Source organism: Pan troglodytes, chromosome 21 (assembly GCF_028858775.2).
Source record: "Pan troglodytes isolate AG18354 chromosome 21, NHGRI_mPanTro3-v2.0_pri, whole genome shotgun sequence".
NCBI lineage: Eukaryota > Metazoa > Chordata > Mammalia > Primates > Hominidae > Pan > Pan troglodytes.
Window position 1 is genome coordinate 36,348,657 of NC_072419.2, and position 27,905 is coordinate 36,376,561.

Here is a 27,905-nt window from a genome sequence, read left to right on the forward strand (position 1 = left end):
CCGTACACTTCTTCCTTATTTTGTTCTCTTGTATGTTTGTGTGTTATTTTAGGTTCAAATATTATGACCAATAGGCTAGGATTTATACATTGTGTAAAAAGTAAATTAGATAGCTAGTGGATACCCTATATATAATGTTTACCTATAAGATTAAGTTTAGTGCAGGCAAAAAGGGCTCATTAAAATTTTCATCCACTTTTTTCAACCTCTATCCAAACTATAATATAATTTGTGCCCCAATATTTATTTTATCAATTACTCTTAACCGTATTTCATAAAATTTATATTTTTTCTTTATTTTGAAATGTAAGGCTATTATTTGCTTTTAAAGGCTGTAATACAGCTTTTTTATTTTGTGAAATAATAGCACCAATATTATAAATATTTATAGTGTAAATACTTATTCATTAAAGTCTTCCCATTAGAGAATTTTATTAATTATTGTAGTGCATTTCTGTAAAATTGTACTGCCACACACCACAGAGCAATGATTCAAAATGCCTGGTCTTCACAGATGCACAGTCACTGTTGAACATTGTAGTTATTTAGAAAAATTCTTTTCTAGTGTTATATCAATGTTCCAAACAAGATTTTATGGGTAAATATTTCTCCCATTCTAGTTTTGCAATTCCATGTTAACTGTATTTTTATTTTAGGTTATGTTCCTTGACATTGGTTTATATAATTTTTGGTTTTACTTAAGTATTATTTTGGATGACAATGTGCAGCAACTTTTAATGTACAGTTTATGTTAATGTGCAGTTTAATTACAATATGAATCAGCCATATATTTATTCACAATTCAAGTTTAACAAACTTACTGAAAACTAAGCAAACTAACGTTACATGATAAAGCCCCAATCAGCTATCTTGTACTTAAGCAAATACACCAAAAAATAGTTTGTAGCTTTATTGCTGCTTTTGTTCAAACTATGTTTTATATTCTGTAGGACCACGGAAATTTCTGACATTGTCCTATCAGGCTAAAGAAACAAACAAAAAGACAATGATTATACTTTCAAGTCGCAGTTTGTTTAGAGCCCCACATAATCCATCTGTAGACCACTAGGCTCATATTTGTTTGTTTTAATAAGGCTGTAGCCCAAAACCTTACATTTTTGTGGAAATTAAAGTTTTTCAGTTCCATACTAAAGACAGGACAGCCCCATGATCTAAATCCAAGGGTGATGGTTTAGAGTGAGGACGATTTCTTGTTGACACGGAGATGGTTGAGTTCTTCTACAATAAATCTATGGGAGAGGCAGGTTGTGATGAGTTGGAAGTGTCGGTTGCCTTCATGGTCTCAAAGTTCTCTGTCAAGTTCACCTCAGCACTGCTGTACTTCTGTTCTGCTGTCAGGTTGGGAATGCTTGGCCAGTAGTGGTTCTCCACATGGTCCTCAACTGCCGGTGCTTCTCTGATCCACTGCCTGCCAGAAATGCAATTGTAGCAGAGGAGGCTGGTAAGGGGACAGAAGTCACAGATGGTAACTGGCCACCACCTGGCTGGGGAAGAGAGCGGTGGGCTCTCAATCCTAGCTCACATGCCAAGTGCCATTCTCATCCCAGCACCCAGAGGTGTCCCCCATAACGTGCACTGCCTGGCCTGAGGTAAATGGAGAGCTCAGCGAAGGCCTAAAGTTGAAAAGGGGCTTTCCAGAGCCCCCAGTGTGCTGGACATCTCACCAGCCATGGAAAGAGTCTGTGTCCTTGTGGCCACAGACAGGCAATGATGGGAGCCTGCCCACATTTGAGGGCCTTCTGGAGTCTTCACTTGGGAGTTCAGCTCTGGCAACAGAGGACACTTCAGGTGTCCAGAGATTCTCAGTGCCTGGAGGATGTAAAACTGATTGATGGCATCTGCTGGCTTCTGGGAGCACTGCTTGGCCATCCTTCTCAGTGAGCCCCAGCCAAGGCACTGCAGAAAGCTTGGTCTCTGGCTAGCATTCTGGACTGTGAGACAGCGTGGCTGCAGCTAGCACTGGATAGAGAGAGTACAGTGTGGTGAAGTGGGGACAGTGGGCATTCTGCCACATGGCCTAGGGTTTCTTGTGACTCTGGACTGCCCAGGTGTGGTGACCAGAAGGCAAACCATTTCTAGGCCACAGCTCAAGGAGGGAGAACACAGGCTGAGCCTGGTGATGGTCCTGAGTTGAGGAGATGAAGCTGGGAGTCCAGGGAGACTAAAGAAGCTCAGATAAACTCTGCACGGCAGAGTATTCAGGGCATGAAGAGGACAAAGTCACAAAACAAGAAAGCTCCAGAGTCTTCAGCTAATTACTGATCAGCACATGTATGTGCATAAACTACAAGTCTGGGGGGAAAAATACCTGAAGGAAACAGAAAGAAGAATGCTTGAACCTCCCACAGAACCAGGCATATTTGTTGTTCCCACCAGCAACAGTGGACAAATCTTATACTTCCCAGACCATTGGATGGAACACTCAGAAAAGAAATGCCTCAGTAGTGTGGAAGATTAGATCTAGGCCGAGGCTGCTAAGGTCCTACTTAACAAGACCTCAAAGAAAACCCTCAAAGAACCAAAATCTTTCCAGATAATTTAACTGCATCTTAGAACATAGCTCAATAATATTTATAGGAACCCAACAATATCAAACACACAATAAGATAAATTTCATGTTGTCTGCCATCCGGCTGAAAGTTACCAGGAATGTGAAGAAAAAGGAAATGTCTCAATAATGAGAAGAAAACTTGATCAATAGATACAGAAATGGCAAATAAGATGGAATTAGTAGGAAACGATATTAAAACACTTATTGTAATGATAACATTCCACAAGAAGAAGGTAAAGGGACGCTAGAACATGGAAGTAGAGACATGGAAGATCCAGCTTGAACTTCTAGAGGTGAAAAATACAATGTCTGAGATGAAAAATATACTAAATGGCATTTAAAATAGAATAGATATTATACAAAAAAGGATTAGTCAACTGGAAGATGTAGCAGTAGAAACGATAAAAAATGGAACTTGGAGAAAATAATGGAAAAAATTGAACAGAAAATCAGCACCAACAGGACTAATATATTTGTAATTGGAGTTCGTGAAGAAGGTTGGGAGGAGTAGAAGAAAAAAATATTTGAAAAAATGTGGCTGAAAAAATTTAAATTTGAGAAAAACTGTAAACCCAGAGATCTAAGAACCAATGAACCTCTAACACAAGAGACATGAGGATGACACACTGAAGCACATCATAATCAAATTGCCCCAAACCAGTGACAAACAGAAAATCTGAAAGGTTAACAAAGGAAAAAGAACATTATACAGACAGAAACAAAGATGAAAATAGGCTGAGCATGGTGGCTTACACCTGTAATCCCAGTACTTTGGGAGGCTTAGGCTGGATGATCACTTGAGCCCAGGAGTTCAAGACCAGCCTGGTCAACATGGAAAAACCCCGTCTCTACTAAAAATACAAAAATTAGCAGGGCATGGTGGCACACCTCTGTAACCCCAGCTACTCAGGAGGCTGATGCAGGGAGAATCGCTTGAACATGGGAGGCAGAGGTTGCAGTGAGCTGAGATGGCACCATTGCACACCAGCCTGGGCAACAGAATGAGACTCTGTCTCAAAAAAAAAAAAAAAAAAAAAAAAAGATGGCAAACATCTTGTTAGAAACAACACAAGGCCAGGCGTGGTGGCACATGCCTGTTATCCCAGCACTTTGGAAGGCCAGGGAAGGATGATCACTTGAGCCTCAGATCCTGCTTCTGTGAAGTGGTATAATGTTGATGGCAGCCAATGCTAAGTTAAATACATATACTGTATTATTCTGTTCTTGCACTGCTATAAAGAAATTTCTGACACTTCTCAAAAGAAGACATTTATGCAGCCAAAAAAACACATGAAAAAATGCTCATCATCACTGGCCATCAGAGAAATCCAAATCAAAACCACAATGAGATACCATCTCACACCAGTTAGAATGGCGATCATTAAAAAGTCAGGAAACAACAGGTGCTGGAGAGGATGTGGAGAAATAGGACAACTTTTACACTGCTGTTGGGACTGTAAACTAGTTCAACCATTGTGGAAGTCGGTGTGGTGATCCCTCAGGTATCTAGAACTAGAAATATCATTTTACCTAGCCATCCCATTACTGGGTATATACCCAAAGGATTATAAATCATGCTGCTATAAAGACACATGTACACATAAGTTTATTGCGGCACTATTCACAATAGCAAAGACTTGGAACCAACCCAAATGTCCAACAATGATAGACTGGATTAAGAAAATGTGGCACATATACACCATGGAATACTATGCAACCATAAAAAATGATGAGTTCATGTCCTTTGTAGGGACATGGATGAAGCTGGAAACCATCATTCTCAGCAAACTATTGCTAGGACAAAAAACAAAACACCACATGTTCTCATTCATAGGTGGGAATTGAACAATGAGAACACATGGACACAGGAAGGGGAACATCACACACTGGGGACTGTTGTGGAGTGGGAGGAGGGGGCAGGGATAGCATTGGGAGATATACCTAATGCTAAATGACGAGTTAATGGGTGCAGCACACCAACATGACACATGTATACATATGTAAAAAACCTGCACGTTGTGCACATGTACCCTAAAACTTAAGGTATAATAATAATAATTTAAAAAATAATAAATAAATTCAAAGAAAAAGAAATGTCTGAGACGGGCTGGGCATGGTGGCTCACGCCTGTAATCCCAGCATTTTGGGAGGCTGGGGTGGGTGGATTATGAGTTCAAGAGATTGAGACCGTCCTGTCCAACATGGTGAAACCCTGTCTCTAATAAAAATACAAAAAAAAAAAAAAATAGGTGGGGTTGGTGGCATATGCCTGTAGTCCCAGCTAAGCTACTCAGGAGGCTGAGGCAGCAGAATCACTTGAACCAGGGAGGCGGGGTTGCAGTGAGCTGAGATCGCACCACTGCACTGCAGCCTGGGCGACAGAGTGAGACTACGTCTCAAAAAAAGACAATGAGACTGGGTAATTTATGAAGAAAAGAGGTTTAATTGGCTCACAGTTCTGCAGGCTGTACAGGAAGCATGATTCTGTCATCTGCTTGGCTTCTGGGGAGGCCTCAGGGAGCTTACAATCATGACGGAAGGCAAAGGGGAAGCAAGCATATCTTATGTGACTGGAGCAGGAGGAAGAGAGTGAGGGAGAGGTGCCACAAACTATTAAACAACCAGATCTTGTGAGAACTCACTCACTATATAGTACAAAGCGGGGATGGTGTTAAACCACGAGAAACTGGCTCCATGATCCAATCACCTCCCTCCAGGCCCCACGTTTGGCATTAGGGATTACATTTCCACGTGAGATTTGGGTAGGGACACAGATCCAAACCATATGATATACCATAAACCATAGAGCAATGATTAAAACTCAAAACCAAACCAAGCAAAAATAGTTACATGTAAAAGGCCAACAAAGAAGATTAAATGAAATAAAAATACTCAACAAATTCAAAAGAAGTCAGAGAAAGAGGAAAAGGAGAAGGAACTACACATGGGACAAATAGAAAGCAAACAGGAAGTAGACCAATTAAAACCAAACTCTCTGGCATTCCACCAGTTGCGTGTGATTATGTAGCAACCCTCTGCCTCCGACAACAATACCTGTCACACAGGGTTGTCATCAGAGCTTGCCACATGTGATATGGAAAGCCTGCTGTTTGCAGACCTGCAATCATTATACATTAGCTCTTATCGTTGGTAGCAGAGACTCAGGTCTCTGTGTTGGTCATGCTGAGAGCTCCCTTCTCATTGCTCTGTCTTCCTCCTACTTTAATCCCTTTCTGTACTTCCAAGCCCTACACCATCTGGCTGGAGAAGATTCTCAGTCTCCCGGTCTACAAATGTTCAAAGTCCATGAATCAAATAGCAAACAAATGTATTTCTGTACGTTTATCTGCTACCCAGGGATCCAGGAGAATGCTTTCCTTCCTTCAAGAAGTCCGTGGCTGCTGATGCCAAGAATGCTCTCTCTGTCCTCTTGTCTTTTCTGATCTGCATATTCTCTACTGTCCTGCACTTCTGGCAAGACTTTACACAGGGACAACTATGAGTTTTTGTAAGAAGATGAGAAGTCACCACTTTGGGAACCATCCACTAGACGTTCCAGTATTGCTGCAGACATGGACTCTAGCATGTTCTCTTCTTCTCTGACACCCACCCCTTCCCCCATTGGCCACAGCAACTTGGGTTTGCTCTTCAGCTATGGCAGTGCCTACCTCTGGGGAACTGTGACTTGCTTTATACCCTATCCAATAACACAGTGTGCCCTTATACACAGTAGGTGTTCAATATACATCTGTTGAAGGGATTTCATCACAGTTAAATCTGTGGAGAGTTCAGCAGATAAGTGAGTTGCTCAAGATGGTCAGAGGCTGTCTTCTTCCATTTGGGCTGCCGTAACAAAATACCTTAGCCTAGGGGGCTTACAAGCAGCAGAAATTTATGTCTCATAGGTCTGGATGCTGGCAAGTGGAAGGTCAAGGTATTGGCAGATTGGGTGTCTGTTGAGGGCCTGTTCCTTATAGAGGGCACCTCCTAGCTGTGTCCTCACATGGTGGAAGGAGAACAAGTTCCCTTGGCTCCCTTTTACAAGGCCACTTATCCCATTCATGGGGTCTTTGCTTTCATGATGAAATCACTTCCTAAAGTTTTTTCCTCCTAATTCAAACCTAACCTATCAGGGGTTAGGTTTCAACACACGGATTTTAGGGGCACACAAACATTGACTATAGCAGAGAAATAGCTGGACCTGGGTCTGGGACCTTCTGGGTCCAGCTCCATTATGACACTTACACTGCACATGGTCTCCCAAATGATGTAATTCTGTTCTGTGACATTGTGCCCATGAGGCAGGGATGCAGTAGAGGCCTCTGCAGACATGGCTTGTTCTTGGGACGTCCGCCTGGCTTTGTGCTGCAGGCCTGGAAGAATCCACCAGCTGCCCACTCTCATGCCTGACTCAGGTTCGTGGGTCCCTCCAGGCACATGTCAGATAACCCACTCAATTTTTTACTTGGCCCACTTCCCTGGGTTCCCTTCTGAACTCAGGAACCATGGAGGGAGCTGAGAGTCTCTGTTTTTAGTTCATGCTCTTGTCTCCTATTTGGGAACAATGCCCAGGCAAGGCAATCTCTTTCCTACTGTTTTCTAAGAACATCAGGGGCTTCCTCCAAACTCTTCACCCACTCCCTCCACTAATCCCTTCTCCCTCAGGGACACAGTGCACAAGCCCACTTCCTGTGTGAAGATCCTGCCACAGGGTGGATCTTTGGTTTTCTGTGGGTATCCAGAGAAGAAGCTAAAGGTGAATGCACTCCGGAATCCAGGAGCTCTGGCGATTTTCTGTCCTTAGCTCAGCGAGCATCCCCACAGATACCCCTCGCCCCACCCCGGGCCCCTTGAATCCATACCATAAAATGTATGTCAGTTTGTTCAACTAAGGACCCCGCTGAGTATTTAATCCCTATTTAAGGATGATGTTTATTTTATTTTTGAGTTTAAATTAATCAGCCTCAGGATACAGAATTAGATAAGGCTGGGATTTAGCTCCCCTGAAATGATTTATTTCACATCAAGCCTTCTTAACTCTTTGGCTGCAGAGGAGAAGTGCCTGTATCTTTCTCTGGCCAGAGTTGCCTAGGGCTGGCCAGGTGAACAGACACGCTCCCTCCTCCCCATCGTGCCAGCCAGGGCACGGTGTATGCTTATGATGCAGGGAGTTAGAATACTAGCCTTTTCATCACAACAGTCATAAATCCTCACATAGGGAAATACAGATAATATACAAGTAGGAAAAAAAGAAAAAGAAGCAGTCTTGAATTCTGCTACCTAAAGATAACCATTGTTACCATGTAGGCAAGCTTCCTTTCATGCTGTGTCAAGTGTTTAAAAAAATGCCTCAATATTACAAACGCACAGGACTATGTAGAGGATAATGATATCAAACTTTCATGTACCTCCCAGTTAAAATTCAAACGTGGTAGCTTTTGGATGCATTTGCTCCAGAGTTTAAGGGAAGAAAACTACGGATTCAGCCATAATGTTCATGCTGACCCTCGAGTTATATGTCCCTTTTCTAGTCCAGTTACCGCCTCCCTCCCCACTATTGTGAAGTCAATGTGTGTCTTCCCATCCATGTTTAATACCTAGTGTTCATGTCCATGAAGAATGGATAGTGTTCTTTGGTCTGTTTTTGCAATTTTATACAAATAGCCGTCCATACATACTCTCCTGAAAGTTGCTTTTCCCTTCAACAATATCTTCTAGATGAATCTAGAATTCTGCATTTCTGGTGAGCAGAGGATGCGCGAACCCCCTGCAACCCCCACCCCAAGATGATGCTGATGTTCTGGTCCAAGTCCTGCACGTAGCTTGGTGAGGCTTGGGGTCTTGGGACAGGTCTGTTGTCAGCCCTTCCTTCCTAGGAAGCACAGCCAGATAACCTTGGGGCTGGAGACCTCACAATGCCCCTCGCCAGCAGTGCGCACATCCGTCTTCACTCATCTTCATCAGTATTTGTTATCGCACTTTCTGATATTGTTCCTGGATTTTACTGTGCAACTGAATGCGTGCCTTGTGTTTCCCAGCCCTTCGGGTCTCCTCTGTGAATTGCTCCTGGCCCATATGTCTGTTGGGTCTTTGGTTTCTCCTTGCTGACTTGTAAGTGCTATTTTTTTTTTTTTAGATGGAGTTTTGCACTTGTTGCCTAGGTGGGAGTGCAATGGCATGATCACGGCTCACTGCAACTTCTACCCCCCGGGTTCAAGCGATTCTCCTGCCTCAGCCTCCTGAGTAGCTGGGATTACAGGTAAGCACCACCATGCCCGGCTAATTTTGTATTTTTAGTAGAGACGGGGTTTCTCCATGTTAGTCAGACTGGTCTCGAAATCCCGACCTCAGGTGATCCACCCACCTCAGCTTCCCAAAGTGCTGGGATTACAGGCATGAGCCACCACGTCTGGCCAATTTTGATTTTAATGATCTGGATATCAATGCTTTTTTGGCCAAATGTCTTACAAATATGTTTTCCCTATTGGTGCACTGTATTAGTCCATTTTCACACTGCCAATAAAGACATACCCCAGACTGGGAAGAAAAAGAGGTTTAATTGGACTTACAGTTCCACATGACTGAAGAGGCCTCAGAATCATGGTGGGAGGTGAAAGGCACTTCTTACATGGCAGTGGCCAGAGAAAAATGAGGATGATGCAAAAGTGGAACCCCCTGATAAAACCGTCAGGTCTCCTGAGACTTATTCACTACCAGGAGAACAGTACGGGGGAACCGCCCCCGTGATTCCAATTATCTCCCACCAGGTCCCTTCCACAACACAGGAGAATTATGGGAGAACAATTCAAGATGAGATTTGGGTGGGGACATGCAGCCAAACCATATCATGCACTGTCTTTGTCTTTTAACTTTATTCATTGCCTCTTTTGTCAGATCAAAGCTTCTACATTTAATACGATTGAATTTATCAGTAATTTCTTTTAAGATGTCTGTGTTTTGTGTCATATTAAAAAAAGTTTTTCTCTGTTTAGTGTCATAAAATCTGTCCTCTGTTTTCTTCTAATATTTGGAAATCTGCTTTTCACATTTTGTTTTATTTCCTTTGTTCTTTGATTCGTAGGGATGTGAGGTAGAAATCTCTATTAGTTAACTCTTGCTCTGTAACAAGTAACCCCACACCTCAGAGGCCTAAGACCATAGGCCACCATTTCTCACTCATGAGCATGGGTTGCTTAGGAGGTTTCAGTTCGAACTGTAGTGGCTGAGCTGGATCTGCTCCAAGTGGCTCTGATCCTCCTGGGGTTGGGGCCTGCCAGTGTGCCTTCTTCTCATGGCAATGGCAGGAGTGCAAAGAACAAAGGGAAATGTGAAGATCTCTTATCTTACCACCCAGGTTCAGAATGGGCAGACTTTACCACATCCATTGGCCAAAGTAAGTTACGTGGCCAAACCACAAGTCAAGGGCAGGAAGTTTAATTATGAATCCCATCTCCACATGCTATGATTTCCTGGGCTTTCAACTTCTTGAGGCTGAATTGTTTTACTCTCACCTCCCCAGCCTGCAGAAAATACATTTTCTCCAGTACTTGTTGAGCCATAGGGCAGAATGATTGTGGTTGACAAGGACTAGATGGAACTCAAGGCTCCAGCCTCTGTGCAGTGGACAGGTGCCATCTGGCAACCGAGGCCACTTCCTTCCCCTTGTCCCCAACTAGGGCCTCTGTTCTGCGCCAATCTCACTGTCATTCTGCCCATGCCTTCCAGGCATCAGCCTCTTAATAGTTCCTGGCTTCGTTTCCTCTCTTCACTTCTATTATGTGAGGGTTTCCATCCTTATTTGGTGTAGGAGGACTTGACTGAGTCAACTCAGCCTGTCACGTCCCCAGTCTCAGCACCTGGGTACCCCTGAGTGCTCAGCATGAGTGGGGTCCCCCGGTGTCTCCCTCCATAGCACGTTCTGAAGGCATAGGAGCTGGACTGACATTCGGGATACCTAAACTTTTGTTCCACTTCTGTCATGACAGCTTCATTGGTCCAGGCAAATCATGGCAGCTCTCTATGCCTCATTTTTTTATTCCTCACACAATGGAATGACATAACCCTCAGTGCTTACCTAAGGGAGGAGAAATGATTCCCCTGCCTTCTCCCCATTTCTGCATTTGCCAGAGCATCAGATTTTTGTGTCTGGCCAAGAATATAGGGAAGGAAGAGCAGGTAAACTTTGGGCACAAAGAGGGCGTTTAGGGGTTTCACTTAAGGAAAGAAAGTCAGGGTGCAGAGAGGGGTGGTGGAGCATGATCTTGGGCCAATGGTGAGGAACTAATGAAGTGCAATGTGCATGGGTTAGGGTGTGTAGCAGCCTGGGTCCCATCAAGAGATAGAAACCACATAGTGGGTCTAACGGGGAAGTGTAGTATAAAGGATTGCAACTGTGATAAAAGAGTCACTGTAAGACATAAAGCAACCCTGCCTGGTGCCCTAGTGCAGAGGGAGGTACCCAAGGAAGCACAGATTTGAAAGGTGTTCAGGTGTCATAAAATGTGGTTCAGCCACCACATAAGAGACGTTCGTGGATTTGGGCAGGCTGGAGCTAGTCAGCAGCTTTTGCACAAGCACTAGGCCACCCACTGGAGTGCAGGTGAGGGAGCTGGCCGTGAACCGCTGGAATGCAGGGGAGGGAGCCGGCCGTAAGCCGCTTGTGTGCAAGGGAGGGAACCGGCCGTGAACCGCTGGTGGGCAGGGGAGGGAGCCGGCCGAGAGCCGCTGGTGCAGATGAGGGAGCTGGCCATGAGCCCCTGGAATGCAGATGAGGGAGCTAGCCATGAGCCGCTGGTGTAGGAATGCATGGCGGGAGTCTGGCTGCCTTTGTAGGGCAGGAAGCCTCCAGAATGCGTGAGTCCCGCAGGGTCTGGCAGAAGGAATGGCAGTTCTGTGTGGACCCTCTAGAATACAGGTCACTTTGTGCAGGTTGCACAAGGGGTACAAGAGGGGGTCTGGGAAACTTTTCGGGAACTTTCAGATCACATGGACCATGCTGCATTTTGGTTTCCATGTCGAGATGTTGCAAGCCAAGGCTACAAGGTGGCTGAGGGAACACGCCTAGGTCTGTGGTTGGGGCTTGAACATGATCAAGGCCCAGCCAGAGAGCTCCTGCACCCTGCAGTCTCTCCATCCTCTACCTAGATATCTGCAGAATGTTCACTTCCAGAAGGTATATTGAACAGTGTTTCCCAGTTTATCACAGTGCACGTATTGAAAGGTGCACTAGGAGCTGGGAGGCAACGACTGAAAACTGACACTGGAGACACTGGCTCATGGCAACGAAGAGAAGCTGAAAAGGAGTGGGAAGGAACTAACTGTAATTTTACATCAATGATCTGCATCTTTGTTTCGATTGTTTGTGGCAACCAAAATGACTATTCTTTCTACCCTCCTAGTTCAGTCATAGCCTGAGACTTTTTGTTTGTTTGTTTGTTTGTTTGTTTTGAGATGAAGTCTCACTCTGTTACTCAGACTGGGGTGCAGTGGCTTGGTCTTGACTTACTGCAATCTCCACCTCCCGGATCCAAGTGATTCTCCTGCCTCAGCTTCCAGAGTAGCTGGGGCTAACAGGCACCCTCCATCACGACCGGCAAATTTTCGTATTATGAGTAGAGATAGGGTTTCTCCATGTTGGTCAGACTGGTCTTGAACTCCCGACCTCAGGTGATCTGCCCGCCTCTGCCTCCCAAAATGCTGAGATTACAGATGTGAGCCACTGTGCCCGGCTGCCTGAGACATTTTGGACAACAGCTGTGACAGAAGAAATGTGCATCCCTTCCGTGCAGGGGATTTAAGAAGTGGCTCATGGCTGATTATGTTTTCTTTGCTCTGTTTCTGGAACTGTGGGAGCATCTTCTGGGATAAGGGTCTATCTGTTTGAGTCTCTGAATGACTGGGACCACCAGAGCCCCCTTGTTGACCTGTGTTGGATGTGAAATCAATTCAGAAGTAAAGGCCGGGTGCGGTGGCTCACGCCTGTAATCCCAGCACTTTGGGAGGCTGAGGCGGGCAGATCATGAGGTCAGGTAATCGAGACCATCCTGACTAACACGGTGAAACCCCATCTCTACTAAAAATATAAAAAAAATAGCCGGGCATGGTGGCAGGCACCTATAGTCCCAGCTACTCAGGAGGCTGAGGCAGGAGAATCTCTTAAACTCAGGAGGTGGAGGTTACAGTGAGCTGAGATTGCACCACTGCACTCCAGCCTGGGCGACAGAGCAAGACTCCATCCACCGCACCCCACCCCCTGCAAAAAAAAAAAAAAAGAAAAAGAAAAGAAGTCAACTTTGCTGTTGAAGCCACTGAGGTTTGGAGGCTTGCTTGTTACACAGCGTCACCTGTCCATGACTCATTTCATCCTTGGCACAGCCCCTGAGAGAAGGGCCTTTATCCTCATTTCACGAATGAAGAGTCAAGTCTCAGAGACGTTAGCAGCTTGAGCAAGCTCATACAGTGAGGGGTGGAGCTTGGATTTGAATCCAGGTCTGTCTAACCTCAAAGACTGAAATGGGGATGAAAATAAGTTGTCACTGTTGTTTGCCTGTCACCCAGGTGATGTAACTCTTGTCTACGCTCTGCCTATGGGGGCTTTGTAACTTATCTCTGCACTGATCACCCAGGTGATGTAACTCTTGTCTAGGCTCTTCTATCCTTGGATTGTAACCTTGCAGGATCTTGAACTCATATCCTTTCAGGGATAGTAGAAGTGAACACATCAAAGCTGCCATGATAAAGTTGTAGAAAAGTGGGCAATATTGCCAAATGCAAAATATCTGGGCTATATTTTGGTCTGAGATCACCATTTGAGATTCCTGGAAGTTAGGGAATATGGAGGCCAACTCCCGTAGGGATGTTGTATAAGACTCCAAGCCCTAAGTCAATGATCTCAACCCTGTGGATCAGCACTCTCCATGTAATGGGTCATCTTAACCCATTTTGTGCTGCTATAACAGAATACTATAGACTAGGGAATCTATAAAGAAAATAAATTTATTTCTTGGAGTTCTAGAGGCTAGGAAGTCCAAGGATGAGGGGGTCTGCATCTGGTGTGGGCTGTCTTGCTGTGTCGTCTCATGGCTGAAGGCAGCAGAGCAAGACTTTCAGAAAGAAAGAGAGCCAAAGGGGCTGAACTTGCTTTTAATACAAGCGCACTCCCAAGATAACTAACCCACCTCCCAGATAACTAACCTATTCCTTGGATAGTGACATTAATCCATGCATGGGGGCAGAATCTCATAACCCAATCACTCTTATTAGGCGCCACCTCTCAACACTGTCACATAGAGGATTAAGTTTCCAACACTTGAGCTCGGGGGGACACATGAAGACCATACATGAGGGATTGATGAGTATATGGGAGGGACCAGTCACGAATATTTTGGCTGACAGTTGTGTTTGGGAGCTGAAGTGATGCTCCATCATGACAGGGCACACATAGACCTTTGAATGCTCTGAGGAATGAATATTGAACAGTGTAACTCATGGCAGAAGGTGGAATATTTAAAAGGCAGAACTGCCTGGGTCAACTAAAAGAGTGAACAAACAGCCTGTAGCCTGTGGCTGGCTCCTCTTCTCTTCCCATCCCTACCTTTCCCTTTCTCTCTTTCTTTCTTTCCCTGCCTCCCTCTCTCTCTCCCTTCCTTCCCTCCCTCTTTGCTTCCTTTCTTCCTTCCTTCCTCTACCTTCTCTTTCTCTCCCTCCCTGCTTCCTTGTTTCTTTCCTTCTTTCTCTTTCCCTCTTTCTCTCCCTCCTTCCTTCCTTCTTTCTCTCATTTCCTTCTCTCTTTCTTTCTCTCTCTCCATCTTTCTCTCCCTCCATCTTTCTTTCTCTCATTCTTTCTTTCCATCTCTCTTTCCTTCTTTGTCCCCTTCCTTCCTTCCTTTCTTCCTCCCTCCTTCCTACCTTCCTTTCTTCTCTCTTCCTTTGACTGATGTGTTCTGAGCCCAAGCACCCTGTGGGGTACTAAGTGGTACCAAAATTGACTCAAGAATCAATAAAAAATAGAAAACTGAGAAGTACTATAACATGAAGAACATAAAATCTCTAGTAAAATAAAATCTTTCACAAAGGAAGGACTAGGCCCAGATAGTTGTATGAGCAACTTTTACAGACTTGCAAAGAATGGATCATTCTAATTATGTTCCAAACAACTGTAACTAGGAATATTAATGCTTGATTTTTCAAGAGCTTCATTTCCTAAAATCTGTAGGTTCAAACGTAGATTGGCCTGTGTTGGAAATCCTCAAATGTTCTGCAGTTCCTTGGAGTTTTAGCACTAAAAAAGACAGGCCTTGCCTGCATTAACTTTGAATTTTGTAACAGTTACCAGTTAATAGAAATACTCTATGCATTTATATACACTCTGATTTTATAGGAATGGAGGCATATCAGACACATGGCTCTCCATCCAGGTTTTTTCCTTTGTAACATATCTTGGACATCATTTTTGATCATCCTTTTAAAATTTATTTTTTTAAATAGCTGCATAGCAGTCTATCATATGAATAACCATAATTTCAATAAACAGTAAGGTGTTAATCATTAATGTGATTGATAAACATTAAGGTGATTTCTAGACTTTTGTTAATTAAAAAGGTGGTATAATGCTTTCTCCCATTCATACATAATTCCAGGCATCATAAGTATGTCTGTAGGGTAAATTTCTGGAAATGAAATTGCTGAATCAGAGAGTATTTCCATTTATAATTTTGGTATATATTGTTTAATTACAACTGATACAGTTTTTACTAATTTATAATCCCAGTAACAAGATGTGAGTATCACTTCAAACTCCACAACTTCACTGGCAGTGCTTGAAGTCATGATGCATATTGCCAGCCTCCCTTCAAGTAAAGTTCTATTAACTCTACAAAAATTTTATAAATGGCAGATGTTACATTTCCAGATAGCTTTGTGGTAACCAAAAAGAATTGATTTATCAGCAATTTGTATATCACATTGAGACAAAATATATTTGTGATAAATATCATTATTGTTACATATTTAAAACATCTCATGTATTAAGAAATCATACTTTAGATGGGGCCAAACTGGCCGATTAGAAGCAGCTGTGTCCCATGGCTCTCACAGAAAGCAATGAAAACTGTGAGGGAATTCTGCAACTTCAATTGAGGTATTCAGGTTCTTGCATTGGAACTGACTGGGCAGAGAGCTTGACCCACAGAGAGTCAGGAAAAGTAAGTGGGTCAATGACCCACCCAGGTGTGGCTAGCTGAGCCCCCACTCGCAGGCAAGGGAGGCCATGAGTGATTGTTCAACTCTTCCCAGGAAACCATGCTTCTCCGAAGCATCTTTGCAACCTGCAGATGAAGAGGTCCCCCATGAGCTCAGCCACCACGGCCTTGGGTCTGAAGCACAGAGCTGTGTAGAGTCTCAGCGGAGTGCTTGCTGGCTTGCTGGGACATGCATGGAAACCCAGGAATTTTGCATACTCTGCCCGGAGAATTCCAGCAAAGCGGGAGATACATCTGTGCATTCCCCTAGGAAGGGGGCTGAATCCAGGGAGCCAAGTGACATCATTCTGAGGCCCCACTCCCACAGCACCTCATAAGACCCATTGGCTTGGAATTCCAGCAGACCAGTGGCAGCAGGCTGGAGATAGCCGAAGGTGGACTGAGTTCCCAGGGGGATGGGCAGCGGCTCTATCTGTGGTTTGAGTTGGCCGCTCTAGCCTGCTGGCACCAGGGACCAGGAGGAGTCCCCTATAACACAGTACAGCTGTTGTGACTGATTGTGGCCAGGCTGCTTCTTTAAGTGAGACTGAAATCCATCCCTCCTCACTGGACAGGGCCTCCCCATCAGAATTTTAGCAACTCCAGCCGGAGTTCTATGGACAGAACTCTGATTTCTCCCTGGGATGAAGTCCCCAGGGAGAGGGGTAGCTGCTGTCTCCCCAGTTCAGCCAACTGAACCTTTCCAGCCAGCTGGTTCTGCAGACTCCTGGGGTCAGAACAACACACCTGCTCTACCAAAGGGCAGCCAGACTGCTTCTTTAAGCAGTCCCTGATCCTGTTCCTCCTGACTGGGTGAGACCTCCCAACAGGGGTCACCAAAAACCTCCTACAGGAGTGTTCCAGCTGGCATCAAGTCAGTACCCCCTTGGACTGGTGCTCCCAGAGGAAGGATCAGGTTGCCATCTTTGCTGTTTCGCAGCCTTCACTTGTGATACCTCCAGGTGCAGGAGAGACTGAGGTGACTAGGGTCCAGAGTGGACGCTCAAAAACCACAGCAGCCCTAGCCCTAGGGAAGAGTGGTCTGACTGTTAAAAACAAACAGAAAGCAACAACAACATCAACAAAAAACCCCACAAAAACTCCGTTCAAAGGTCAACAACATCAAAGATCAAAGGTAGATAAGCCCACAAAGATGAGAAAGCATCAACACAAAAACGCTGAAAACTCAAAAAGGCAGAATGCCTCTTCTCCTCTAAATGACAAAAACACCTCCCCAGCAAGGGCACAGAACTGACCCGAGGCTGAGATGGCTGAATTGACAAAAGTAGGCTTTAGGAGGTGGGTAATAACAAACTTCTCTGAGCTGAAGGAGCACGTTCTAACTTAATGCAAGAAGCTAAAAATCATAAAAGAACACAGTAGCTGATAACCAGAATATTCAGTTTAGAGAGGAACATAACTGACATGATGGAGCTGAAAAACACAACATGAGAACTTCACAACGCAACCACAACTATCACTCACAGAATAGGCCAAGTGGAGGAAAGAATCTCAGAGCTTCAAAACTCTCTGTCTGATATAAGACAGGAAGAGAAGAATAGAGAAAGAAGAATAAAAAAGAAAGAACAACAAAACCTTCAAAAAAAATGGGATTATGTAAAAAAACTGAACTTAAGACTGATAAGGGTACCTTGGCCCACTATGATCAAGATGGCTTCATCCCTGGGATACAAGGTTGGTTCAACACAGGCAAATCTATAAATGTAATTCATCACATAAACAGAACTAAATACAAAAACAACACGATTATCTCAATAGATGCAGAAAAGGCCTTCAATAAAATTCAACATCGCTTCATGTTATAAACTCTCAATAAACTAGGTATTGAAAGATCACACCTCAAAATAATAAGAGCCATATATGATAAACCCACAGCCAATATCATACTGAGTGAGCAAAAGCTGGAAGCATTCCCCTTGAAAACTGGCACAAGAAAAGGATGGCCTCTCTCACCACTCTTATTCAATGTAGTACTGGAATTTCTGGCCAGGGCAATTAGGCAGGAGAAAGAAATAAAGGTATTTAAATAGGAAGAGAGGAAGTCAAATTATCTTTGTTTGCAGATGACATGATCTTGTATCTAGAAAACCCCATCATCTCAGCCCAAGAGCTGCTTAAGTTGATAAACCACATCGACAGAATCTCAGGATACAAAATCAGTGTGCAAAAATTGCTAGTATTCCTATACACAAACAACAGGCAAGTAGAGAGCCAAATCGTGAAGGAACTTCATTCACAATTCCTACAAAGAGAATGAAATACATAGGAATACAGCTAACGAGAAGAGAAGAACCTCTTCGAGGAGGACTACAAACCACTGCTCAGAGAAATCAGATAGGACACAAACAAATGGAGAAGCATTCCATGCTCATGGATAGGGAAGAATTCATTCCTGAAAATGTCCATACTGCCCAAAGTAATTTATAAAGGAATTCAATGCTATTCCCATTAAACTACCAATGACATTCTTCACAGAATTAGAAGAAACTATTTTAAAATTCTCATGAATCAGAAAAGGGCCCAAATAGCCAAGGCAATTCTAAGCAAAAAGAACAAAGCTGGAGGTATCACACTACCCAACTTCAAACTACACTATAATGCTACAGTAACCAAAACAGCATGGTACTGGTACAAAAACTACCAATGAAACAGAATACAGAACTCTGAAATAAGACCATACACATACAAGCAACTGATCTTTGACAAATCTGACAAACACAAGCAATGAGGAAGGGATTCTTTATTTAATAAATCATGTTGGGAAAACTGGCTAGCCATATGCAGAAACTGAAACTGGACATCTTCCTTATACCTTATACAAAAAATAACTCAAGATGGAATAAAGACTTAAACATAAGACCTAAAACCATAAAAACCATGGAAGAAAACCTAGGCAATACCATTCAGGACATAGGCATGGGCAAAGAATTTGTGACTAAAACACCAAAAGCAATGGAAACAAAAGCCCAAATTGACAAATGGGATATAATTAAAGTAAAGAGCTTTTGCACAGCAAAATAAACTATCATCAGAGTGAACAGACAGCCTACACATTGGGAGAAAATTTTTGCAATCTATCTGTCTGACAAAGGGCTAATATCCAGAATCTACAAAGAACTTAAACAAATTTACAAGAAAAAACAGCCCAATCAAAAAGTGGGCAAAGGAAGTGAGCAGACACTTCTCGAAAGAAGACACTTATGCGGCCAACAAACATATGAAAAAAAGCTCATCACCACTGGTCATTAGATGAACGCAAATCAAAACCACAATGAGATACCATCTCACTCCAGTTAGAATGGCGATTATTAAAAAGTAAGGAAACAGCAGATGCTGATGAGGCTGTGGAGAAACAGGAATGCTTTTACACTGTCGGTAGGAGTGTAAATTAGTTCAGTCACTGTGGAAGACAGTGTAAAAATTCCTCAAAGATATAGAACCAGAAATACCATTTGACCTAGCAATCCCATTATAGGGTATATACTCAAAGCATTATAAATTATCGTACTATAAAGACACATGAATTGTATGTTTATTTCAGCACTGTAAGTTTATTTCAGCACTGTTCACAATAGCAAAGACTTGGAACCAACCCAAATGCCCATTAATGATAAACTGGATAAAGAAAATGTGGCACATATACACCATGGAATACTATGCATTTATGTCCTTTCCAGGGACAGGGCTGAAGCTGGAAACCATCATTCTCAGCAAACTAACACAAGAAAAGAAAACCAGGCCAGGAGCAGTGACTCATGCTTGTAGTCTCAGAACTTTGGGAGGCTGAGGTGGGGAGTTTGAGATCAGCCTGACCAACATGGAGAAACCCCGTCTCTACTAAAAATACAAACAATTAGCCAGGCATATTGGCACATACCTGTAATCCTAGATACTTGGGAGGCTGAGGCAGGAGAATCGCTTGAACCCAGGAGGCAGAGGTTGTTGTGAGCCGAGATCACGCCATTGCACTCCAACCTGGGCAACAAGAGTGAAAATTTGTCTCAGAAAAAAAAAAAAAAAGAAGAAGAGAGAGAGAGAGAAAGAAAGAGAGAAAAGAAAACCAAACACTGTGTGTTCTCACTCATAAGTGGGAGTTGAACAATGAGGACACATGGACACAGGGAGGGGAACATCACACACTGGGGCCTGTCATGGGGTGGGAGGCTAGGGGAGGAATAGCGTTAGGAGAAATACCTATGTAGATGACGGGTTGATGGGTGCAGCAAACCACCATGGCACGTGTACAACTATGTAACAAACCTGCATGCTCTGCCCATGTATGATAGGACTTAAAGTACAACAAAGAAAACTTTACATAAATGCATAAAGTCTAGAACAGCTAATATATTATAATGAAATGTCAACTATAATCCCAGCTCAAAGAGAACACCATAAAATTATGAAGAGCTCTCAACAAATCTCTAAATTTATGTCCTCATAAGATTACATTTCTACTTCTTCTTGAATAATTTCCTCATTTTAGTTATGATTTAGTGATAGTAAGATGATAATTATGAGGAGAAAATTCTCCCAACTCTCCATAGAGAAAATTCTGCCTCATTTCACCACACACCTGAGTCTTAAGCAGTCACTTCTAATGTAGCTGAATAATAGATCCTCACCCAGCTGAGTCTACGAGTTGAATCCATGTATGTGAGATAAGGCCCCCAAGGAGAGGTAATAAGCTGGGAATCCCATCAGCTCATCTTTCTTCAGGCCTATATTTGTCATTGTCACTTGTAGAAGCAGGACAGCCCTGGCATTGGGATTGGTAGTAACAGAGAGTATCAAAGGGAAAATTGAACTTCCCTAATTTTTGGAAAACAGCAGATTGGAAACAGATGGGCTCCAACGTTTTCCATATGTGAGGTCATTGTCCCAGGTAGCCTTGCTCAGGATATTTCTTGTCAGCAAATCAGAAGTCAAACGATATTTCTACCTTCCAAGAGAATAGAATATAATGTCAGATTTTCTCATGGATTCCCACAAGTGCAAGAAACTTTCATGGCCTTATTTAACTGCTTCAGCAGTTCAACTAAAAAATTATTTGTCTTTCAAATACACAGGAATCTGTTTGGAAAAATGTTAAACAGAAAAAGTTGGAATTCTAAAGTAAAAAATGCATAAGGCCATAAAATTTTTTATATCTTTTAATTTATATGTCAACTGGGGAAAAAAACATTCTCTGAAGTTTCCTTTTATATCATTAAAGACTTATTCTTTATTACCAGCCATACAGGGTGACTTATTCAGGTTGAATATTGAAGGTAAACTTTAACTTAATTTTAAGTTTTGGCTAATTTTTAAGCATTTCTCAGTCACCTACCATGATTTTATCTCAGAAACCAAAATCTCAATTTCATTTAGACCTTTGAAATATTAAAATAGAAGGTTAAATGCTTCAAAATAATATTCATGTAGAGTCTTACATATGTGGACCAGGAATCTCCATGTATTACAAAGTTTATGAGAACATAACAAATGTTGATACACACATTTAATTCTGAAATAAAAACTTACAACAAATAAAACTAACAAATCAAGAAAATATTGTTGGTTACACATTTTATTCTAAAAATATAGGTATGAAACACTCAAGGATGGATAAAGGAAGAAATCACAAGAGAAAAGAAAAAATATCTAGAGACAAATTAAAAACATGAAATACCAAAAGTTAACAGATACATCAAAAAGGGTACCATAAGGGAAAAATTTATAGCTACAAATGGTTATAAAAAATAAGATGCCGAATCAACAACTTTACTCCTAAAGAACTAAAAACAGAGAGAAAAAGAGGGACTATTAAAGAGGGACAACTAAAAGCTAGCAAAATTTAAAAAATGATAAAGATAGCAGTGGAAATAAGTGAAATAGAGAATAGAAAAACAATATCAAAAATCAACACAACCCAGTTTGTTCTCTGAAAAAGATCAAAACTGACAAAATTTTATCCAGATTGACTAAGAAATAAAGGGAATATTCAAATTACTAAACTCAAAAATAAAATGGGTACATTACTAACAAATTTTTGGAGTAAAAAAGGGATGTAGGAGAGTACCATAAGGGACTATACACTAAAAAATTGAATAGCCTAAATAAAATGAACAAATTCCTAGAAACAAAAAACCTACTACGACTGAATCAGAAACGTTGAATAAACCTATTCAGCAAGGAGATTCAGCAGGAAGATTGCATCACTAATCAAAAACCCAGCAACAAAGAAAAGCCTGGACCAGATGGTTTCACTGTTGAATTCTACCCAATGTTTAAAGCAGAATTAACACCGCTTCTTCTCAAACTTTTTCAAAACGTTGAAGAGGAGGTAGTTTTTTTCTAACTTATTCTATGAGGCCAGTATTACCCTGACACCAAGCCAGACAAAGGCACCATAAGAAAACTATAAACAAACATCCCTTATACATGCTGATGAAAAAATCCTCAACAAAATACCAGCAACTAAAACTTAGCAGTACATTAAAAGGATTATACACTATGAATGAGTATAAATGACTCCTGAAATGAAAGTATGTTCCAGCACATGAAAATCAGCGTAATATCACATTAACATAAGGAAAAAACCCTCATGTGATCATCTTAAGCAAAGAAGAAAAAGCATTTGTCAAAATTTAACCCACATTCATGATAAAATATACTTAATAAACTATAAAAAGAAAGAAAACACCTTAACATAATGCTATACAAAAAAACAAAACAAAACAAAAAAACACAGCTAACATGGTGAAAGACTGAAAGCTTTTACCCTAAGAGCAAAAACAAGGATGCCTGCTTTTACTACTGCTATTTAGTATAGTACTGAAGGTTCTAGTTAGTTAAAACAAGGTGAGTAAAAGAATTAAAGATATTCCAATTTTTTAAAAAGTAAAATTATCTGTTTGCAGATGACAAACATATATTAAAAATCTTTTAGTTTCTGTGAAATAAACTGTCAGAGGCAATAAATAAAATTCAGCAAAGCTGCAGGATACAAAATAATACACAAAAATCAGTTGTATTTCTACAATAACAGTAAACTATCTGAAGAAGAAATCAAGACAACAGTATTATGTATGATAGCATCAAAAGAATAAAATACTTAGAAACCCACTTAACCAAGGAAATGAAAAACCTGTACAGCAAAAACTAGAAACATGGCATGAAACTATTAAAGATGACACAAATAAATGAAAAGACATCATGTGTTTATGGACTGGAAGACAAAATCTTGTCAAAGTGCCATTGTTATCTATAGTCATCTACAGATTCAATAAAATCACTGTAAAAATTCCAATATTTGAAAAAATAGAAAAACCTGTTCTAAAATTCAGATGAAATCTCAAAATACCCCAAGCAGCCAAATCAATCTTAAAAACTAACAAAGTTAGAGGACTAACACCTCCTGGTTTCAAACTTCAGTATGCAAAACAATGCTATACCAGCATAGAGACAGACACAAAGACCAATGCAATAGAAATAAAGAACCAAAAAATATGGTCATGATTTTTAACAAGGGCGTCAACACTGTTCAATGGGGAAAGGACGGTATTTTCTTAAATGGTGTTAAAAACGGATATTTACATCCATCTATCTATCTATATATTTATATGTATATATATTTATATGTATATATATTTATATGTATATATATTTATATGTGTACATATATATTTATATGTGTATATATATATATATATCCCAATTTAGCTTTTTGTCTGTCATGTAGGTTGCAGATTTCCCCAGTCTGTTGACTTTTGACTTTGAGACATTTTTCTCTCATACAAAATTTAAATTTTTATGGAGTCAAATACAACCTCGGCGACGATCTGGTTCCCGTACTGCCCGGCCTGCGTGAGCACGATTTCCCTCATGGTCAAGGCGGGATTAGAGCGGCAGGAGAAACGCGAGAAGGAGGAGTAGACGAGCAGCTACCCAGCCCACACTCCACCAACGCTGAAATAGCCCCGCGCCCACCTCCCTCAGCCTCGGATTCGGCTCCAAGAATAAGCAACAGCTTTACTTCCACACAGGTGTACCCACCTGTGAATCCCTTGGCGTTGAACGTCTGTTGGAGAGCTCACGTGTCCTTGCTGTGGTCCTTTCCACGTTGGGGAAAGCTGGTCAGCTGGAGAACTTCCTCCCACATCTTTAGTAAGACTAAATCCCTAGCTGAGCTGAAACTGAATTTTCCTCCCATGTAGGAGGGGAAGATTCTTGTATCCATATTCACAGAGTGTCTTCGCACCTGTCCTAGATTGATGACATATTTTTGTAATTGATGAGTCTTTTCATCTATTAGGAGATCTATGCTTAGGGAAGGTCTTCCGAATGTTAGCTCAACAGGATTTAATTATAAGTTTTACTTTGGAGCAGTTCAAACCCGCAGTAAGCTATGGGTGTTAGAGATAGTCAGGCGTCTGATTTAGCTAGAGTCTTCTTTAGAGTAGAATTAGCCCTTTCACCTTTCCAGAGGACTGCGGTCTGCACACAGAGTGAAGGTAATATTGGATTCTTAAAGCTGAGGATAGGTGTTGGGATACACCTGCTGTGAAAGACGGGCCATTGCCACTTTGCAGGCTTTTAGATTACCCAAACTGAGGAGTTATTTCTTCTGGTAAACATTTTTCAGATGGGGTGGGGAATGCCTCGATCTAACCAATGAAGGTATCAGTAAGCATTAGCAAATATTTGAATCTCCTGCAGAAAGGTATCTGAGTAAATTAGAGTTGCCAGTTCTCACCTGGATAGGTTCCTCAATTTTGGACAGGTTTACCTGGAGAAGGAGAAAATTGCTAGCCTTTTAGGTCATGTCAGGCACAGAGCTCACAGGGCTGAGTCATCTGTTTTGGTGTCTTGAAAAGATTTACCCCTATAAACAAATGAGACATTAACGGAAACCAAGAATCCCTTCTAGGGTGAAAAGAATCATGAAAGTGCTGAATTATATTCCTATGATTGGTACTTGGCATTAGTAATTTATTACCATCATTTCAGCCAGCCAGAGGGACCCTGGACTGAAATGCAATCCCTGGCCCATTTTTGTTCTTCTTCAGAGTGTTTTGGCTCAGCTCAATGTATGCTGACCAGCACACCCATAAGCTTCATTGGCCCTTTCAGTGCAGGGGCCTTGGCTGCGGCATCTGCAAGGGCATTTCCTTTTACATGGTCAGTCTCCCTTTTGATGTCCTCTGCAATTAATTATAGTCACCTTTTGGCAGCAAAGCAGCATTCTAACAAGCTCAAAATCTGAATGATGTTGTATGGAAAAGCCCTTGGGGGTCAGGAGTCCCTACCCATTCCAAATTGAAGCATAAGCATGAAGCACTAAAATGTCATACTTGGAATCAGTGTAAATGTTAACTTTTAAATCCTTTCCCAACTGCAGGGGCTGAGTAAGTTCAATTAACTCAGCTTTTTGAGCTGAGGTCGAGGCCAGCAAGACTTGTGCCTTGATTCTCTTGTGCTGACTACTAATAGCATATCTACAACTCCTGTTTTCCTGATGCATAAAACAACATACATCTGTTAACCACTCTTCCTTGGGATGGTCAAGGGTCTCATCTCTCTTAAGTCTGGCCCGCTAGAATAAATTTGTTTCATAACCTGTGACATGCTTTGGCTGTGTCCCAGTCAAATCTTATCTTGAATTGTAGCTCCCATAATTCCTATATATTGTGGGAGGGATCCAGTGGGAGGTAATCGAATAGGGGGACGGGTCTTTCCCATGCTGTTCTCATGACAGTGAATAAGTCTCATGAGATCTGATGGTTTATTTATTTATTTATTTATTTTTGAGACATAGTCTTGCTCTGTTGCTCAGGCTGGAGTGCATTATCATGACCTTGGCTCACTGCAACCTCTGACTCCTGGGTTCAAGCGATTCTCCTGTCTCAGCCTCCCGAATAGCTGGGATTACAGGTGCCTACCACCAGCCTAATTTTTGTACTTTTAGTATAGACGGGGATTCATCATATTGGCCAGGCTGGCCTCGATCTCCTCACCTCAGGTCATCCACTGCCTTGGCCTCCCAAAATGCTGGGATTACAGCTGATGGTTTTATAAAGGGGAGTTTCCCTACACAAGCCCTTTTGCCTGCTGCCATGTAAGAGATGTGACTTTGCTCATTTGCCTTCTGCCATGAGTGTGAGGCTTCCGACCATGTGGAACTGTGAGTCAATGAAACCTCTTTTCTTTGTAAATTACCCAGCCTCAGATATGTCTTTATTAGCAGCATGAGAACAGACTAATACAACCTGTATGCCAGGAAGGCTAGAAGCACCTGCAGACTCTTGCCGATAAGTAGCTGGATTTATCGTTTGGCAGCCTTTAAAAGTTATGTCTGGAGGGTCTAGCAATAAGGCCTGATACTTTCATAAATGTCCTCCTATTATCCACTGCTGCCCTTTAGCTTCTAAGACCACCTTCCCTTGGTGTGGGGTCAAAAACCTGTAGGTGCTGTTCTAATGTTAGTTTATTAGCTTTGCCTGCTAGAAAAGTGGTAGCAGCAATAGCTCTAAGACATCAAGGCCACCCTGAGGCCACCTGGTCTATCTGCTTAGAAAATTAGGCTACTGGCCTTGGAATGTCCCCCAGTTTTGGGACAAGATTTCCCAAGGCCTACGCCTTGCTTTTTGGTCACATAAAGATAAAATGGTTCATCCAACTTGGGGACTCCCATGGCTGCAGCAGAGCCCAATTTCTCCTTGAGAGTATTGAAGTTTTGCTTGCAGTTCTCGTTACATTCTAGGAGCTCTAAATCTTTCCCTTTAGTATATCATATAAAGGCTTGGCTACATGCCCAAATCTGGGCACCCATAAGCAGCAGTACCCAGCTATCTCCTAAAAAAGCCCACAGTCATTTTTGGATAGGGACGCTTGGGTGACTAAAATAACTTTTTTATCTTCTTGGGATGTTGATCAGTTCCAGAGATTAAGACAGATTCCAAATATTTAAGTCTTTCAGTCAAAATCTGCGCCCTGTGTGGTGATGCCCTATATCTGCAAGTTCCCAGGAAATTTACCAACTTAACATTATTATTATGAGTCTTCTTTAGTTGGGCTAGCAATGAGCAAGTCACCTACATACTGAATAACTGTGTCCCTTTCCAATTGTAGATTTGTTAAGTCGTTAGAGCATTTTCAAATAAGTGGGGGGTATCCCAGAACCCTTCAGAGATGACTGTCCAGGTTAGTTTTGAGGCTGAATGGATATCTGGATCAGTCCATTCAAAGGCAAACATATTATGAATCTGGATGCATTGAGATCCAGAAAAGTGCATCTTTCAGATTTAGGAATGTAAACCAGCTTTCATCCCCTGGGACTTGGTAAGTATTGGGGACAATGAGGTGTACGGAGACAACTGCATTTCTTAATGCTCTAAGGGTTCTGACAAATCTATACTTGCCATTAGGCTTTTTATCTGGTAACATGCGAGTATTGTAAGGAGACTCTCATGGCCTTAATAACTCATATGGCAAGAATTTGGCAATAAGGCATTGAATTTCCCCTCATGCTTCTCGCCTTAAAATGTATTGTCTCCTCTGAGGGCGAGGAGCACTAGGCTGAAGTTGGATTTGAATGGGGGAGCTGTTTAGTGCGTTTCCCAGAGCCTGTGTGGCCCAAACCTCAAGTTTTACTTGAGACAACACCTCAGGTGATAAATGTGACAGCTCATTCTTAACTTCTTTTTTCCCCTGAGGGGTCAGGAACAAAAGTAACACTTTCTATGCTTTATGATCTGTGAAAGTAACCATGACTTGGTCTCCTGAGTCAATAAAACTCTCCCCAGTAAGAGGTCAGGCAATCAGACAGTACTAAAAAGGCAGGCGAGAAACCTAGAGGCTCTGGAGGACAACTTAGAAGATACGAAAAGCAGTGATTTTGGGCTTGTCCATCATGAGAAGACAGGAGCCCATTATATTGAATCAGGACAGAGTAATCTGCTCCCATACCTAATACGAAGTTAATACTCCTACCTGCTACTTCAAGAGTCACCTGAGGCTCCTCCATCTCTCGATAGCTAATAGTCCAATGCGAGCGGAGGTAGGAAGTATCAGGCCCTCCCAGTTTTGAGTCTGCT